This window comes from Polypterus senegalus, chromosome 3, assembly GCF_016835505.1.
Source record: "Polypterus senegalus isolate Bchr_013 chromosome 3, ASM1683550v1, whole genome shotgun sequence".
In the NCBI taxonomy this organism is placed as follows: Eukaryota; Metazoa; Chordata; class Cladistia; order Polypteriformes; family Polypteridae; genus Polypterus; species Polypterus senegalus.
Window position 1 is genome coordinate 18116767 of NC_053156.1, and position 19636 is coordinate 18136402.

The following is a 19636-nucleotide window of genomic DNA, read 5'->3' on the forward strand; positions in this document are numbered from 1 at the left end:
TGGCATTTGTTCATTTTAACAGATGGCTCATTTCAAATGTGTGTAGTATTAGGGACGTTCAAAAAGTTTCTGCACTTTTTTTTTTCTCTGTCAAGAATTTCAAAAACAAATTGCATCACAAAGGAAACTGACAACATAAAAAAAATAATGTAATTTTCCCAGTGTCGTACCATCTTGTTAATGCCATCAGCAAAAAATGTTTTTGCCTTCATCATTTCCAATTCAAATATAAAAAGTGCAGAAACGTTTTGAACATTTTTCGTATTAAAATGCATTTTTGATTTGCCATTCCAACAGATGGCGCATCACAAACAGTGACACTGCTTTTATGAATCCCATACCAAAAGGCACATAACAGAGACATATGCACGGCATTTGTTCATTTTAACAGATGGCTCATTTCAAATATTGGTATTATTAAGATGCATTGCATTTTCCATTCCAACAGATGGCACATCACAGTAACATTGATTTTATGAATCCCATACCAAATGGCATATATCAGAGACATTTGCACTGCATGTTGTACTGCAAACATTAATGATGTACGTTGATTAGCGAGATTTCAGCTCATCTTATAAAAGGCTAATGGGACGGCAGCATGTACTGTACATTTTAGACATGGATGAGGCAGTGGCACTTCATTTAAATTTTAGCGGCTGGTGATACAGTGACACATTTAAATATTAATTAGTAATAAGCTGATAGAAGATGGCACATAATTTAACTATGAGAGCCTCAAAGGACACTGATACATACGTTTTTTTTTTTGTTTGTTTTAAATCTGTTTAAAAGTTTAGAAGCTGACAGGACGCCGAGCGATAATGTAAATATTAGTGGCTGTTTCATTGTTCTGAATAGTCACGGGTTCAAGACTCTCCTCTACCTCACAGTGTGACCCTGAAGCAGGCACTTGGCCTCCAGACAAACAGGCTCATTGGGGCGTCGAAAGGCGCTATATGGAAGGCATGTTATTTGTTTGCTAAGAGGGTTATGCCAGTTGGAAACCATTCCTGGATGGGATGCCAGTCCACCAAGTTCATCTAGCCAGGTCACATTTAGTTCTGGTGGCCCAAATGACAATAACCCTGGTGGACTGCGACCACCCCACTTGTGCACAAAGGGAAACAGGAATTGAACCCGGGTCCTTTGAGCTGTTAGCCTGTAGTGCTGAAACACCATACTGTGCCAATGGAGGCTTTGGGGCTTAACTTAAATTTTATGGGGGACAATGGAGCCTCAGCGTTAGAGGTGAGATGGTAACTGCTGGTGGCAGGGCATGGAAGCGGAGAGTGAAACGCAGATTCCGCCTTCAGGCACAGCACAGAGGCAGTGGCATCTCTGCGCTGGAGTGAGCAAAATGATTCCCAGCCACTGGTGGGTACGACCCACCGACATACCAAAGGTGAAGTGAGGAGGAACTCGAGAAGACCAGAAATGATCTTACATGAGGGACCTGAGTCAGGTCAGAGCAGGGTGACAGGGCAGCCGAAACCAATACCAGTAAGCTTCGGGCACAAAGCAGGGAACAGTACCAGGTCAGGGTGGCAAGTGCATCACCGGTGGAAGAAACCCACAGTCCATCTCCTCTGCATGTCTATGGGACTGTAGCACCTCGAGGAAACCCATGCAGACACGAGGAGAACATGCAAACCCCACCAGGGACACAAACCCTAATCTCTTCTCATCAATGCTACCACGGTGTCACCATGCCACCCGGGAAGCAGTTTTAATATCTGTGACCTAATCTGCGCATTACAGGCAGGTGGAAGTTTAGGCCTGGCGATGTTAGAGCCCAGCTGGGCAGTGGTGTGGGTGGTGAGGCCTTTTTATTTTTGGTGTCCCTTTTGAGAGTTTTCTTCTCTCTCTGTCTGTCTCTGTGTCTCAGTGGTAGGCACCAACTTCCGGGTAGATGATATATATAAATAAATAAAAAAAAACACGCCACCCCACCAAACCAGTAAGTCAGCATGTCTCGAACGCTGCGTGCCCTGCTCACAGAGCAGATCTGCATTGCTGTCGCTGGCATCACCACACGTGCGTCACTGCCCACTTCCTGCTTCCTTGTCTCTCTCTCTCTCTCTCTCGAGCTGCTCCTCCCTGGTTTCATCAGCCTGCTCCACGATGCAGTGAGCTGTGACTCACGCAGGCTCACAGGAAAGCAACGCCTTAGTCACGTCAAGAGGGCAAAGCCGAGGAGGATAGGGCTGAAACTTTGGCCGTGCCGGTCACTCGTATTGCCCCCATGATCTTCCTGTGCGCAGTTCTCTGTCGAGTTAGTAGCCCCACTCATCCAGGCAGCTCTCTGAAGTTCACTTCAGTTCACCCTGACCTTACCACTTCCAAAACTTGGTGCCCATGCCAGTCTTGTCAAGATCATCCCATGGAGCCAAACTACCTATGCCATCATCTAGACTTCTATATGGCTCTGAGGCAAAGGATCTGCACTGGTGTCTGGAAGGTTGTCCGATCAAATCCCCATTACTGCCAAAGGAGATCCTACTCTGTCGGGCGCATGAGCGATGCCCTTAACCTGCACAGTGGCTGATCCTGCGCTCTGGCACCAAGAGGTATGCGAAAACTAACAGATTCGTAATACGAGAAACCCTGATCTTCTCACTGGAAATCCTCACCATACAAGGCTTTCATATGCCCGTCGCCCGATCCTCCTTTCTCCATATCTTCACAGTGCCAGTCTCTGCAGGGTCAGAGACCATCTTACCCAAAATGTGCCTTCACATAATTGTTCCCATTTTCTACCGTTCAAAAGTTACCTAATCCTCTCTTGTATCACTTTCTGGAAGATTCCATGCCTATGCCAGTCTTCTCAAGGTCACACTATGTGGTCAAACTTAACAGCTAACAGCTGTTTGCCATTCTAGAAAACTCCATTAGCTCATACTGCCACACTCCAGTATGGCAGTCACTCTGATCCCTCCTGCCCACATCAGTTCTCTAAGTCCTGTCTTCTTTCCTCTGTACCCTTATTATGCCCCAATTCAGCAAGGCTGGTGCCACACTTGCTCAAACTGCTCTCCAAAAATTACCTTCTTCTCCACAGACCTGTTACCCTCTCCATACCACTTTCAAAATGGTTGCCCCATGCCATGTTCACAACACAACGTCAACCTACTTGTAGCAGAATACCCTCATCTGAACTTCCATTCTCCGAGTTCCCCAACTTGAAACCCTCACAATGCCAGTCTTCCCATCCTGTTCTATATGCTTCTCAAACCCCAACACCACCACCATTCTCTGCAGCATTGGAGCCCACTCTACCTAAAATGTTCCTCTGAATATTGTTTAATGATTCCTTCTTCCAAGGAATTCTAAAACTCCCTGCTACAAGTTTCCATGCCCATGCCAGTTTCCTCAAGGGCACACTGTGCACCCAACTACTTAAAGCAGTGTGCCATCCCCTACATTTTAATTCCATGCTCCACTAATAAACATTACCACCATGTCAGTCACTCTCCTCCAACATGCCAGTTGCTTATACTGCGCCACTCCCGTATGCCCGCTGCTCATACAGGTCCATGCCCTCATTGTAGCCCTTTGTAACAGGTCACAGAGCTCAATGTTCTATCCTCCATATCCTCATTATGCCCTCTTATTGTTTCCCTTGCCCATTGCCTCCACAGCACCATCCACTGAACTGAATCTAGAAGTTCCCATACCCATGCCGTTCTCCTCAGCCTCTACAATTCCATGCTTCCTTCACTTTAAACCAACATGATTGATGCCAGTCACTCCTACTTATCTTCTCCAGTGTGCCAGTTGTTTGTATTGCCTCACTCCAGTATGCCAGCTGCTGTAATCCCCTGCTCATTCTGCTCATACCTTCACCATGGTACTTTCAACCAGGTCACAAGGCCCAAGCTTCTTTCCTCCATATCCTCATTGCACCTTTTAATTATTGCCCTTTTCCACATTTCCTCATCTATAACACCTTCTTGAAGTTTCCATGCCCATGCCAGTCTCCTAAAGGCCATACTATGTTGCTAGCCTAACTGGGACAGTATACCAACCTCCACAATTCCATTTCCTGCTCCTCTTAATGAACATTCATACCATGCCAGTCAGACACACTGCTCCATTCCAGTGTGCCAGTCATCTGTGCTGCACCACTCTAGCGTGCCAGCTGCACTAACTCCCTGCTCATACAGGTCCAAATCCTCGTTACGGTTCTTTCCACCAGGTTCCTTATATTGCTGTAATTGTCCCCCTGTTCTGTGTAACTCCATCTTTACCAGTCCAGTGTGCCAGTCTCCCTAATTCCTTGAAACTTCATCCTACCAAGCCCCAGGTTGTTTCTTTCTTTATACCCTCATTGTGCCACTTTGTACCAGGTCTCTCTTATTTCTCCCTTCTTGCCCCTGTTCTTGCATTTTCTAGAACTTTCCAGTTTCTGCATGGTCATTTGGCGGTGCCAACCTTCTCATATCCACTGCTTTAATTTCTCCTGTATGTTGCCCTGACCCTGTTTCTCTCTCTCAGATGCCTTCTCCATACAACCCTTTGCCCCTTCACATACTGCTTACTGGATATCCATTGCCCCTCTTGATGACCACCTGTGAAGTCCTTATGTGTAGACCTTCTTCTATGACTCCTCCTTCAGTCTCCTATGCCACCCCCCAAATATGTTCAGGCCTTGCCCAAACATTACTTTCCAGACATCAACTTTTCTAGGACCACAGGGCACCAGCTTTCCTTTAATCTCCTATCCAGTGCCCCTCGGTGGTCAGACGGTAATCATTAGAAAGTGAAGACGGTATAAAAAAAAAAAAACTGTCCCTGAAATTCAAAACTATAGAAATTGAGTGTTCCGGACACACAGTGGTATCAAACACAAGAAGATGGTGGTCTGTACTGAGGAATGTGTGCAGGAAGCCCAGCCAACTCTCTGTATGGCAGTGGGAGTGGGGGGGGTCGCTTCCTTGTGCTTTTACAGCCCACCATAAAGTGAAAGTTGGCTTTTGAAGAAGGCGCTCTACTCGACAGCCACTTGTCAGAAGTGGCAGCACCCCCATCCCACCTCTTAATCAAACACCAGCTGCCCATATGAATGGGCACCTTTTGGTGGATGGTGGGACATCATGTGGCTTTAATGGGACCCAAGATCTGGGCATAAGAGGATAGCCATAACTCAATTAATCCATTTGTGTGGGCGAAGCAGGAGTGGGTGGAGGGGGCGTCCAACAGTAGTTCTGCATGGCACCATCCTGTGAACTCACAATTGCTTCCCTCTTTCAACAATAGAAACCTCAAAAGCTGCAGCAGCGTGGAAGTGAACAGGACTGGTTTTTAATGAAAGAAGGAACCGATAGCACCACAATGCGCCCACAAGATGAAGTCTGAGGGTGGGTGGTGTCCACGCCACCATCCTGTGCCACGTGCTGCCTCATACAGTACATTCAGATCTCTGTGATTAGTTGCCTTGAAATCTGATGGTGGTGGCAAGGCAAGTGACCCACCTCGACAATCCCCACCTTGATGTAATCTCATGCCCGGCTTCATGTAACCCACAGAGGCTTCTGAACAGTATGGAGATGTTTCCACCACTAGCCAAAGTGTGCCCCCCTATAGACATGGGCACCTTTCTATGGGAGGGGTACAAGATTTAGAAGAAGCGTGAAATCTTGGTTTTAAGTCTAACATCTGGGTAACTAACACCAGCACAAACTGACAGAAAGGAGAATGGAAGGGCATTTATGTGCATTGCAGGGTGGCATTTTTGCAGTCTGGTTGAGCGGTGGTCTGCTGGGCACAGATGCCAACTGGATTTGTTATGGAGCAGTATGGAGAAAACTCTAATGGGTATGGGAGATGTAGTTTAGTAGACCTGGGCAGCAGAATGACTCCAGCAACTTTAGTTAGAAGGTTGGCACAGAAAAGATGCACATGATGCCCGGTATCAGTGCTGTTAGGAATTCAATGTAGACATCACTGGAGTGTAACTGCAAAATGGCATAGATGTCATCTTGTGAAACTGAGGACTGCTGGCACTGCAGAATGGCACACATCTAGCCTACTATCACTTGCAGAGCCTGGGTGGTGGCACTGATGTTAGAAAGATAAGATGGCAAGCGCACAGATAGGGCCTGCAGAGTGCCATATCAGCAATCAGAAAGGCTATGGCAGGGTGGCAGGGTCTCTGCTGATTGTGCCGATGGAAAGGAAATGATTTGACTCAAGCCATACAGCAGCCCAGCTGCCTTCATGCCCACCTTTAATGCCCACTTCCTCTTGATGACCTTACCCTATGTCTTTGCTCTTTGAGTCTCAGCCAAAGGCCACAAAAGGCCAACAAAACATCCGGCCACAGTGCCTGACAAGTTCATTATATAGCGCCTTTTATGATGACAGCAGTCACACACAACTGAGCACTTGAATCCATTTAACTCTTTTGTACTGCGAGTCAGACGACGCTCAGCTTATAACACTTGATTTTATAGCACCTTTTCTAGTCAGGATTGGCACAATTAATAATCAATAATAAAATTACTTGTATTTTTTTTGGGGGGGTGGCACCACTTGGCACATCCTCCATGCTTCTGGATGGCCTTCCTTTCATGCACTTTGACTTTCTACTGAGACCAAAATGGCACAAATGTCCAGTTAATTTGTGACCCACTATAGTGGTCTATAAGGGTGTTTGTGTGTTTTCAGTTAATTGGTCACCCCTCCTATACTGTCCCAGTGCGAGTAAGGATGTGCCCAAGTAATCAGGGACTTCCCAAAGTGGCCCAATATGGGTGACTTGTGTCCAGTTCATTATTGACCCCTATAGTGACATACATAGGTGAGTGCGTGTCCAGTTAATTAGTGCCTTCCATAAAGTGGCCTATATGGGTGTTTGTGTGTCCAATTAATTGGTGACCCCCTGCACTGTCCCAGTGTGAGTAAGGATGTGCCCAAGTAATTGAGGACTCCCTATAAGATCCCAATATGGGTGAGTGTGTGTCCAATGAATTAGTGACCTCTTTATACTGCCCCAGTATTAGAAAGCATGTTCCCGGGTAATTGGGGACGCCCCATAATGGCCCAATATGGGTGTGTGTCCAGTTAATTAGTGAGTCCCCTATAGTGACCTACAGTGCATCCGGAAAGTATTCCCAGCGCATCACTTTTTCCACATTTTGTGATGTTACAGCCTTATTCCAAAATGGATTCAATTCATTTTTTTCCTCAGAATTCTACACACAACACCCCATAATGACAACGTGAAAAAAGTTTACTTGAGGTTATTGCAAATTTATTAAAAGTAAAAAGACTGAGAAAGCACATGTCCATAAGTATTCCCAGCCTTTGCCATGAAGCTCCAAATTGAGCTCAGGTCCATCCTGTTTCCCCTGATCATCCTTGAGATGTTTCTGCAGCTTCACTGGAGTCCACTTGTGGTAAATTCAGTTGATTGGACATGATTTGGAAAGGCACACACCTGTCTATAGAAGGTCCCACAGTTGACAGTTCATGTCAGAGCACAAACCAAGCATGAAGTCACAGGAATTGTTTGTAGACCTCCGACACAGGATTTTCTCAAGGCACAAATCTGGGGAAGGTTACAGAAAAATATCTGCTGCTTTGAAGGTCCCAATGAGCTCAGTGGCCTCCATCCGTAAGTGGAAGAAGTTCGAAACCACCAGGACTCTTCCTAGAGCTGGGTGGCCATCTAAACTGAGCGATCGGGGGAGAAGGGCCTTAGTCAGGGAGGTGACCAAGAACCTGATGGTCACTCTGTCAGAGCTCCAGAGGTCCTCTGTGGAGAGAGGAGAACCTTCCAGAAGGACAACCATCTCTGCAGCAATCCACCAATCAGGCCTCTATGGTAGAGTGACCAGACAGAAGCCACTCCTTAGTAAAAGGCACATGGCAGCCCGCCTGGAGTTTGACAAAAGGCACCTGAAGGACTCTCAGACCATGAGAAACAAAATTCTCTGGTCTGATGAGGCAAAGATTCAACTCTTTGGTGTGAATGCCAGGCGCCACGTTTGGAGGAAACAGGGCACCGCTCATCACCAGGCCAATACCATCCCTACAGTGCAGCATGGTGGTGGCAGCATCATGCTACAGGGGGCAGGAACTGGGAGACTAGTCAGGATAAAGGGAAAGATGACTGCAGCAATGTACAGAGACATCCTGGATGAAAACCTGCTCCAGAGCACTCTTGACCTCAGACTGGGGCGACGGTTCATCTTTCAGCAGGACAACGACCCTAAGCACACAGCCAAGATATCAAAGGAGTGGCTTCAGGACAACTCTGTGAATGTCCTTGAGTGGCCAACCAGAGCAGAGCCAGACTTGAATCTGATTGAACATCTCTGGAGAGATCTTAAAATGGCTGTGCACCGACGCTTCTCATCCAACCTGATGGAGCTTGAGAGGTGCTGCAAAGAGGAATGGGCGAAACTGGCCAAGGATAGGTGTGCCAAGCTTGTGGCATCACATTCAAAAAGACTTGAGGCTGGAATTGCTGCCAAAGGCATCGACAAAGTATTGAGCAAAGGCTGTGAATACTTAAGGACATGGGATTTCTCAGTTTTTACTTTTAATAAATTTGCAAAAACCTCAAGTGAACTTTTTCACGTTGTCATTATGGGGTGTTGTGTGTAGAATTCTGAGGAAAAAAATGAATTTAATCCATTTTGGAATAAGGCTGTAACTCAACAAAATGCAGAAAATGTGATGCGCTGTGAATACTTTCCGGATGCACTGTGTATGGGGGTCGGTGTGTCCAATTTATTGATGTCCCTCCATACTGTCCCAGTATGGATAAGCATGCACCCCAAGTAACTGGGGACACCCAATAACAGCCCAATATGGGTGTGTGAACAGTTAATTGGTGACCCCTATAGTGACCTATAAGGGGGTGGGGGCGTCCAGTTAATTAGTGACCCCAACACTTGCTCTGTATGGGTGAATGTGTGTCCACTTTATTAATGACCCCCATACTTGTCATACATGGTACATTGGGAGTCCAGTTGATTAGTGACCCCAACACTGGCTCTCTGTGGGTGAGTGTTTGTCCAGTTAATTGATGACCCCCAAACTGGTTTAATATATGATAGATGTGATTTTGCCCAGCAAAGGACTGGCATTACAACCAACATACCCCAAAACCTCCCCTGCATGCGCATTATGCAGCTTTTGCGCTGATAAGCTTGGTTAGCCTTGACGGGCCTTGGCATCCCATCCCGGATTGGTTCTTGCCCTGTGCCCGGACGCTTGTGGCATGGACTCCACTCCCTCACCACTCTAAATTGAATAACATTGGTTTATTTGTGTTGGTCTAATCTTTCCTCCCTGTAATGGACCACTGGCACCCCATCCTGAGCCGTTTCCTGCTTTGTGCCCAATGTGGCTGGCATTGGCATCTCTCGCGGTGAACGTACAGTACAACTGGATTATTTAAGTTTGAGGATTTTAGATTATGTTATGTGTCTTATTTTGTTTTTTACAACAATTGGTGTACAGTATGGCACGTTGCATTTCAGGGGTCAACGGTGTCATATAGCGCCTTTAATACGAAGGGTCATTAAGCAGTGCATTAGTGCATCTTTATTATAAGTGTTGCTTTCATAAATAAATTCTGTGATCAATGAATGAATCCCACTTAGTTCATGCAGCAGCAGTCTTTCTTTAATATAGCGTCTTTCACAGTGTTATCGTAGTGAGACGTTTTGAAGCATTCACTAAACAGCCATGACCTGAAGTCACAGAGAGCCACCATTTATGCCAGCATCACCAAATAGGAGGCCAGAATCCCCTTCAGACCAGTAGATTGTCAGTAATGGAATCTCAATTCAGGCAGACTCCACCAAACAGCGTGCCACCCACAACCCAACCATCGCTCCAAACTCTTTTTATTACCTGCTGATCTAGTTCAGGTGCCAGGAAAGCAGTGCCCATGCCAGGTGACTTCACCCCGGATGGGACACTATTGCAACACAAAGGTGGGCCAGGAATTGAAACCGGGTTCCCTGAAGTGGTGAGGCATTGTTGCTAAGCATTGTGCCAGTGTGCCAACCTGTGATTCAAGGTCTTGGGGAGTCAATTCTCAACCAAGGAAGGAACCAACCTTGAAAAGGGTGCCAGCTCATCAGAGGGCACCCTTTATCATGAACCCCTCAGCGGGCCGATCTTGAATGAAAACCAGATTATCCACGTTAAGCACGCTCTGTAGATTGGGCAAACTCCACATAGGTGGGAATTGATGAGACTGGGTGGGAACTTAAACCAGGTCTTCAAAAAGCCTCAAAGACCCCCAAACCTTTACTATTACGGGGTAACGGCTGCATGATTGGATATACAGTATTATGTACACATTTTCTCTTAATTCCTTTTGCCTTTCCTATACTCGAGTTACTTTTCAGATTTGTAGGTTTATGGGGTGTACTAAGGCTCATGTCATGTGTCTGGGGGACCCCCCTTCCTGTATGGAGCTTGCATGTTCTCCCCATTCCATCCCACTATCCAAAGACATGCAAGTTGGGTGAACTGGGAGAGTGGGATTGTCCCGTGTGCCACCCTGGCCAATCTCCTCTAAATTGGTGATGCAGTTCACCAGGTGGTGCCAGTCCCATCAGAGGGCACATACCAAATTCTGAATGTCTTCAGTAAAAGTGGAGACCACACAAGAGGACCCCCTGCTGACACTGGGAGGGGAACTCCATATTGAGCCAGGAATTGAACCCTGGACCACCAAATCACCAAGGTACCCACAGATCTATAACTCCTGATTTCATAATAAGGTGGCATTACATGTGCGTCAATTTAGTTTTATAGTGCCTTTCATAATAGGTACAGTCACACCTGATAAAGAACTTGTGGCAGAATTCCCACTGGGAATCTTCGGGTTGGCAGACGTGCCTGGGACTCTTTGAGCCACACCGACAAGCCCACGTTTACTGTTTTCATTTCAAATCCTGACGTTGCTGTTCTGCCATTACGCTGCCACTTTCATGCCAACTTGGCATTACCGATTTGTCACTGGGTGACCTCACTTATTAATTTAAATGTGCTGGATGCCGTGACAGTGGCATTTGTTTATCGGCACAACTAATGCTAAGGCCCTGGCAGAAGGTATGAGAGAAAAAGCCAACACCAGCCCCCTTCTTGTCAGGTCCGCCGTTCAATGCCAGTTGCCAAATGCCAGGGAGTGGGGGTTGGGGGGTTTGGTGGAAGAAGGCGGCAAGCTGCAGTGTCTCTCCAAGCTGGCTCCGTGTTTCTGTCAAATGCAGGAAGTGCCGTATTCCGCTACGCAGTTAAAATCTCGGGAGCGCTGAAAGTCAGTTCCCTGGATATGTGGCCTCTTTGGCCGCGGGACCGTCTTGACTTGACTTCCAGATATTTCCCCCGGCTTGTAATTTCCTGTTAGTCTGTCATTTTATTATTCCTAAGGAAACAGAACGCAGGCACGCTCCGCGGAGAGATCCCATTGGCCGAGGCCGGCGATTTATTTTTACCTGGACTTCCTTGTGAACCTTTGGGTTATTTTTAAAGACCTGAGATCACGACTGACAAGTCCACGGTGCCGCTGAGCCGCTCGGTCATTTCAGCATTTTAGTTGGGGGCCGCTGCACCCTAAATCACCTGAGGGTCCAATTAAGTCTCCTGCCTTTGGCTACCTGTGGTGACACCTGAGCTCTCCGTATGAAGATAACAGAAGGAAACCATGGGACCGTGCTTGTAAAGAGCCTCAAAATGTTTACTCCAGAAAGGCGCTATATACAATGAAATATGGGCATTTGTTAGCTCGCCAATGAGACATCGAGTCACTTGAGCCACCAGAGTCACCTTCTACGTAACATAAAGTGGAAACCACTGGACTGTAGGCCTGTACTTGTAAAGGGCCTCAAGGTGTTTACTAGAGAAAGGTGCTATATAGCGTGAAATGTGAGAAACACAGACTGTATCTATAGACATAACACATATGGAGTCCATTACAGATAGTCCATCGGAATTAACACCGAGTCACTGGACACACCCGAGCTCATCATCAGAAGAACACGAACAGTTTATGAAAACTCACAGGCCATAGAGCTAGACTTGCTGCTGAGAGGCGCTATATAAAAAGTCAAATGTGTTGCCGGGACGAGTGGACGCTTCAGGAGAACAGATTTACATGGGCGGGTTTGGACTGTAGGGCTGTCCTTCAGAAGGGCCTTCAGATGTTTACTACTGAAAGGCGCTATATAAAATTAACAGCTTTACTACATAAAGGTGCTACATAAAATTACTTGAGACTTCAACATTTATTTTATTTTAATGGACCTTGTGCCCCGTGATTGCTGGGATAGGCTCCAGCTGCCCCACGACTCTGTGCTGGACAAGCAAGTTGGGAAGATGGAGGGATGGAATATTAGTTTACTACTGAAAGGCGCTATATGAAATTAACAGGGTTACTTACTGAAAGCCGCTATACAAAATTTCACTTGTGTATTTGTTAGCCTGCCAATGGGACACCAAGTCATTTGAACCAATTAGGGTCACCTTATGGAATGCATTTGAAAGGCGCTATATAAAATTGAGATGTTTACCACTGAAAGGTGCTACATAAAATTACATTTGTGCATTTGTTATGGCCATAAGAAAGGTCATAAGAGGTTTACTGAAAGGTGCTGTACAGAATGAAGATGTTTACTAATGAAGGCCACTATATAAAATTGAATTTGTTTATTTGTTATGACTTTAAGATATTTACTACTGAAAGGCACTATATAGAATTATATTTATGAATTTTCTTATAGCCCTAAGGAGGGAATTAAGATGTTTAATTCTGAAAAGCACTACATAGAATTACACTTATGTATTTTATTATAACCTTAGGAAGGGCTTTAAGATGTTTACTACTAAAAGACGCTATATAGAATTATGTTTATATATTTGTTAGGGCCTTAAGAAGGGCATTAAGATGGCTACTACTGAAATGCTCTATATAAATTTTCATTTCCGCATTTGTTAACTGGCCTATGGGACACTGAGTCATTTGATCCAATTAAGGTCACCTTATGTAATCCATTTGAAAGGCACTATATAAAATAAACCTGTGTACCCCAAAGATGCTCTGGTTAACTTAATCGATACTTAACTTAATGACACCCTGAATATAAAAACACATTTGTTAAACTGTCTGTGTGACCTTCAATGACTTGCATAGACCACCACCACCTAGGCTCAGTGTGTAAATACTGGACTGTAGGCATGCGCTTGTAAAAAAAAGACCGTCCTCACAGTAGAAGGGTCCTACATAAAATACCCGCAATTGAGACGTCACCGATAGATGGTAAAGATCAACCAGGAAATAAGTCATCACACTAAGGACAATAAGACTACAAATGGAGTGCCTGGAAGAAGGGAGGAATAGACAGATAGATATGTAAGGTACTATATGATAGATAGATAGATAGATAGATAGATAGATAGATAGATAGATAGATAGATAGATAGATAGATAGATAGATAGATAGATAGATCTTATTTGCAGTCTAACATGAAAGTGGGTTAAGCAGCCTAACTGTTCTCTCTTATTCCAGCCTGAAAGACCTCAACCAATCAGCACACACCTGGGATAATCCAACCCCCTATCTCCACACCCACTTCTTCAGGCGACGCCCACATATAAAAGGTGAATGTTCAAGCCTTCAAAGTCACATGAACAGCCCAAGATTAGGACACTGTACTGCCCCATAACCTTGCTGTTTATTTAAACAGAGTAGCCTGAGCTACCATCTTAAAATTCTGCCACATATGAAATGTCACATTATGTGACAATAAAGTAGTGACACCCCTGAAGCGGTGTCCCACTTGGTCTGGGCAATGAGAGCGGATTGAGGTTTGCATGTCTGCTTGGCTCACATCAGCCACTAGAGGGGTGCGCATCAGAAGTGGGTTACCCATCCAAGGAGGTGGGGTGAGGATGCCCGATCTGCCATTATGACACCCCTCGCCGTTGACAGATTTCCTGTTATTAGATATTTAAACTCATTTAATTCAAATCAGAGTTGTTGTATGAGAGCTTATCCTAGCCAACATGGACACAGGGAAGGAACCAAATCTGGACAGTTCACTAGTCCATCATGGGGTCAACTCACACACACAGCCATATTCACACGGGGACCTTACTTATAGAGTCGCCAATTAACCCAACATGCGCACGTTAAATGCATATGGATACTGTGCACTGTTGTCCTACATGGGGCCGTGGGAAATGCTTTGCAGGGGTCACTTTGGCGGCATAGGGGGAACAAAATCTACTTTCCCTCGTCAGTAGGGTGACGCTGGTGAAGAGCAATGACATCACTTCTGGGAGACTGCTAGCCCCGCCCCTTTTGCAAGGGCAGGATAAAAGACGACGGCAGCAGCCAGAAGGAGGCTGTCATTTGAAGGACCTTCAAGGGAGCTGGGAAAGTCCTAAACACAGCACAGCCTGTCTGACGGCAGTATTATCGTTTTTGCTCATTTTGAAACGTTTGCCTTGCAGCAATTAAACATTGTTGCCTCTTGAGACTTTAACATTTGTTTTATTTTAATGGACCTTGTGCCCTGTGATTGCTGGGATAGGCTCCAGCTGCCCCACGACGCTGTGCTGGACAAGCAAGTTGGGAAGATGGAGGGATGGAATATTAGTTTATATATATTTTCTCTTATTCCGTTTGCCTTCCCTGTTCTGCAGTTACATTTCAGATACGCCTTTCATTGATAGATTTAGAAGATTATTATTACCACACGCAGAGTACATTGAGAGTCTCATTTGCATTTTCTTAGCAAAATGCCGCATATCCCCACCACTATGAAAAGAAAGGACAATAGCCTTATTGTTACCTTGTGATCCTTTTTACTAAAACATATACACACACACACACACATATATATATTTGCATATGCATATACATACAAATATGCAAATATATATTCATGTATACATTTACATATATGTATGTGTATAACAGTTTCATACATAAGCACATGCATACACATATAGATTCTTAAACCCATCCAAGCCATTCTGGGGGACTGCAGGTTATCCTGAAAGCAAAGGGGACAATGGAGGAACCAACCTTGCATGTGGCATCAATTAATCAAATATGCAGACATATGCAAATACATCTCTGATTACATCAAGAACGCTCTCTGGAGGGACTGAGATTTCAATGCTGGAGAGAAAAAAGGGGGGGTCGCCAAAATAATTAAATAAAAAAATAAAAAAATGAAGTTTAGACTATTAATATGAAATTCTTCAAATGTTTCCAATGCAAAAGCTGCCAATTTCAGCCCGAGGGGCACAGTGGCATGCCACTGCCTCAAAGCTCCTCTGGGATCCTTTAAACATCGCGTCACTGCCTGTGTCACATCTGAACCCTATCCCTGTGGCCTCTTTTCGAGTGACTGGAATGTTTCACCCACATTCCAGTGATGCACTGGTTTGACTGCCTGGCTTGCACGATTGTACTGGGACTGGAACTGGTATACCCTTGGGCACGGTCTACGAACTTAACAAATCGAGCGCAAAGGAGAGGAAATGTCTTTATAATAGACATTCAGATTAGGCGGTGAACGGTGATGCTGTGTGATAGGCCGGCAGCCCCCAGGGATTATTCCTGCCTTACACCCGAGATTCCCTGAGACTTTACTGCGGATAAGTGAGCTTAGATTTATATTTACTTATTAGGCTGGCACCTTTATCCAAGATGACTCGTAACATTTGTTGTAAAAGTGGGTACTTTTTTTAAATTTTTGCTTTATCCAATTGGAGTGCAGGCTGGTGAAGTGACATGGTGTCAGTAGTGGGATTTAAACCTCTGGGTTTGAAGTCCAAACCTGTAACCACATTTCACCACACTAATTTCATGGATTAATGGATATGAATAAGAAGATTGATGAATAGACTGGAAGAACCTGTTGGACTTTTTTTGACTGAGATGGCACATATTCAATATGTATGACACACACACACACACACACACAATTATTAATATGAGTGGCTGTGCTACCCATCTAAGATGGGTTGAAATCAAAGACCTCAGTGTTGACACTTGCAGTGCACCATCTAGTGGGATATATTAACAATGCATGTAGTAATAAAATGCCTTGCATTTGTCATTCCAACAGATGGCACATTACAAACATTTGCAGTAATGAAATGCATTGCTACAAAAATTTCCAAAGCACCATCTGTTGGAATGACAAACGCAATTCATTTTATTACTGCAAATGTCTGTGATGTTCTGTCTGTTGGAATTACAGAAACATTGCAACTGGGCTGACAAACACAGACACTTCTCCTTTTGTTAGGGTGGCTATTTTTTATGAACTAAAGTAACCCAAATGATTTTCTCCAATGTACATTTGTTCAAAGGTACTTCCTATATTTGGGCGGCAATGCCACATAAACTTTAATCTCAATTTCCTAACCTAATTTTTCCAGGTAAGCCCATTGTATAAACCTTTGCAGTAATAAAATGCTTTGTGATGCACCATCTGTTGGAATGATAAATGCAATGCACATGTCTCTCTTTAATACCATTTATTATGGGATTTATGTGGGGAATGTTAATGTCTGTGATGCACCATCTGTTGAAATGACAAATGCAATGTATTTTATTACAAATGTCTGTAATGCACCAATTGTGGGAATGACAAATGAAATGTGTTTTACTAATACACATTTGTGATGTGCCATCTGTTGGAATGACAGACAGTGCAAGCAGATAGACTCACACAGACAAATATTATATTAGGGTGGATATTTTGATAAAACTAAAGTAACCCAAGTGACCTCCCCCTAGCTACACTTGTTCAAAGGTGCTTCCAATATTTGGTAAGCTATGCCATATCAATTTTAATCTCAGTTTCCTAACCTGTTTTTTTTTTTCCCCAGGTAAGCCCATTGTATAAACCTTTGCAGTAATAAAATGCTTTGTGATGCACTACTGCTACCACCATCTGTTGGAATGACAAATGCAATACATAGGTCTCTCTTTAATTCCATTTACTACGAGATGAATGTTAATATCTGTGATGCGCCATCTGTTGGAGCAACAAATGCAATGCAATTTATTATTACAAATATCTGTAATGCACCAATTGTGGGAATGACAAATGTAATATTTTTATTAACACACGCTTGTGATGTGCCATCTGTTGGAATGACAGAGACGGTGCAATCAGATAGACTCACACAGACAAATATTTTATTAGGGTGGATATTTTGAATAAACTAAAGTAACGCAATTGACCTCCTATGTACATTTGTTCAAAGGTAATTCCCATATTTGGGCAGCTATGCCATATCAACTTTAATCTCAGTTTCCTAACCTGTTTTTACTTCCAGGTGGGCCCACTGTATAAACCTTTGTAGTAACAAAATGCATTACTACAAATATTTGTGAAACACCATCTGTTGAAATGACAAATGGCTCTCTTTATGCCATATGGTATGGGATTCGTGAAAGGGGTGTTAAGGTCTGTGATGCACCATCTGTTGGAATGAAAATGAATGCAATGTATTTTATTACTACAATTCTTTGTGATGTACCATCTGTTGGAATGAAAGTGCAATATATTTTATTAGTACAAATCTTTGTGATGCACCATCTGTTGGAATGAAAGTGCAATATATTTTATTACGAGAAATCTTTGTGATGCACCATCTGTTGGAATGAAAGTGCAATCTTTTTATTAGTATAAATCTTTGTGATGCACCATCCGTTGGAATGAAAATGCAATATATTTTATTACTACAAATCCTTTTGGTGTACCATCTGTTGGAATTGCAGAGACTCTGCAACCAGACTGACCCACACAGACATGCAGTATTTTATTAGGGTGGATATTTTTTTTGAGCTAAAATAACCCAAGTGATCTTCTCCTATGCACATTTGTTCAAAGATACGTCCTACTATACGTTTGGGCAGCTATGCCATATAAATTTTGATCTCAACTTCCTAACCTGCTTTTCCAGGTAAGTCCATTGTATAAACGCATTGTGCACACAGACGCACAGAAAGATCTTCTCAAACCCACCACCTACTCTAATTTTTATGGGGCTTTCAATCGTGGCAAGATGTTTAAACTAATAATGCATTATGGCGTATCCTACAGATGTGCACCCTGAGGTGCTAGGATAGATCCAACTCCCTAGGACTCCTGTATTGAATTATATGGGAGTCAAGGATGGACGACGGTGCCATTCGCAAACACTATGCTGCCATAAAATAGAAACATATAATCTGTAAACTTTATGTAAAAGTTCATCCCCCATTTTCCTAACCCACAAGATAAATTGTCGGGTCATCATGTACATTCAGTTGGCAGTGTGGCACAGCACTTAAGCCTTAGGACTACAAACCCTTAGGTCATGGGTTCAAATTCTGGCACACTGTATGTGTGTGTGTGCGAGAGAGAAAGACAGATAAGTCGGAAGTCACCTTGGATAAAGGCATCTGCCAAGTAGGTCAATATTTTTAATAATCGTTTGACCTGCCTGTTCCTCGGATATTAAAATGACTAAACAGTAAAAGGCAGCTGGTTCAACACTTCCACATGTGCTGCAAGCTTAAATCCTCCTTTAAAAATGCCAGCTTCGCCTCACCTTGCTCTTTGGATCTCTGGAAGACCAATTGCTAATGGATCAAAGGAGACCAATCCCAAAGCTGTGCCACTTAAGAAAGGATCTCCCCTTGCCAGCTTTGTGGATGTACATTGAACCACATGCCATGCTGTGCCAAGTGTACCCATTGGCGGTATCTCAGGACACAGATACGCAACTTTCTTATTTCTATATAATTTAAAAGGACAGAGAGAATGATGGCATTCCCCAAAGTGCCTGTCCATTGTAAAGTTCATAAGGTCAGAGCATTTCAACAAGAAGACCCTTGGCCCTGACTAGGGGGCACAGAGGGGGTCACTCAACAAGCCTGAGGCCAGTACTAACAGTAGGCTTATGTTAGGAAAGGAGACCCAGACTAATGAGGTGCATGGGGGGCACACATACAGTCCTTTTTCTTCCTTATTTGTTCTCCAAGGGGGTCTCTGCAGCATAGTGGGTGGTGTGGCACCCATGAACTCTTTGGGACTTTGATTGATTTAGTGTGTGCAAAGGTATCGATGGGATAAGAGTGGTTTAGCAAGAAAGAAAGAAAGAAAAAGAAAGAAAAACGAAAAAAAAGAATGTAGCGCTTGTTTGTTTTGGTGCCCCAGGAAGAAAGCCATTGATGATGGGCTTGTTTGTCCAAGGGATTAGGAAATGGAGTGACTGAACTGATTCCTGCAGAGTCGGATTGCAAAACCTCTCCGCTTTTCCAACGGGGGGTGCTACACCGGAGTCGCGGGGTGAGAGACAGTCAACTTGGACGGGGTTGGGGTGCATTGGGGATTTACTTCATAGCGGAGCTCCTCAATTTCGACCGTTACACCGGGCAACCGTTTCGGGATAGGCGGGGATACTGAGCATCGATGGTCGTGCGAAGCTTATGAATATAATTGAGTCTGCTGGCTGCCCCGCCTTGGCGAAGCGGACTAATCCAATTCATTTGTTTTGTTCACCGATTTAGTTTTGTCCAAACACGCCTTATGATGTTTGGAGAAAATGTGCCAATTACCCCCCTTTAACGAATCGACTTCTTTGGGGGTAACC

General features: G+C 44.3%; 1 protein-coding gene across 2 annotated transcripts in view; it reads right to left on the reverse strand.

Annotated features, from left to right (window-relative positions):
• Positions 1 to 19636, reverse strand: part of rarga (retinoic acid receptor gamma a) — a 176414-nt gene that overhangs the window by 54972 nt on the left and 101806 nt on the right. The window lies entirely within an intron of this gene.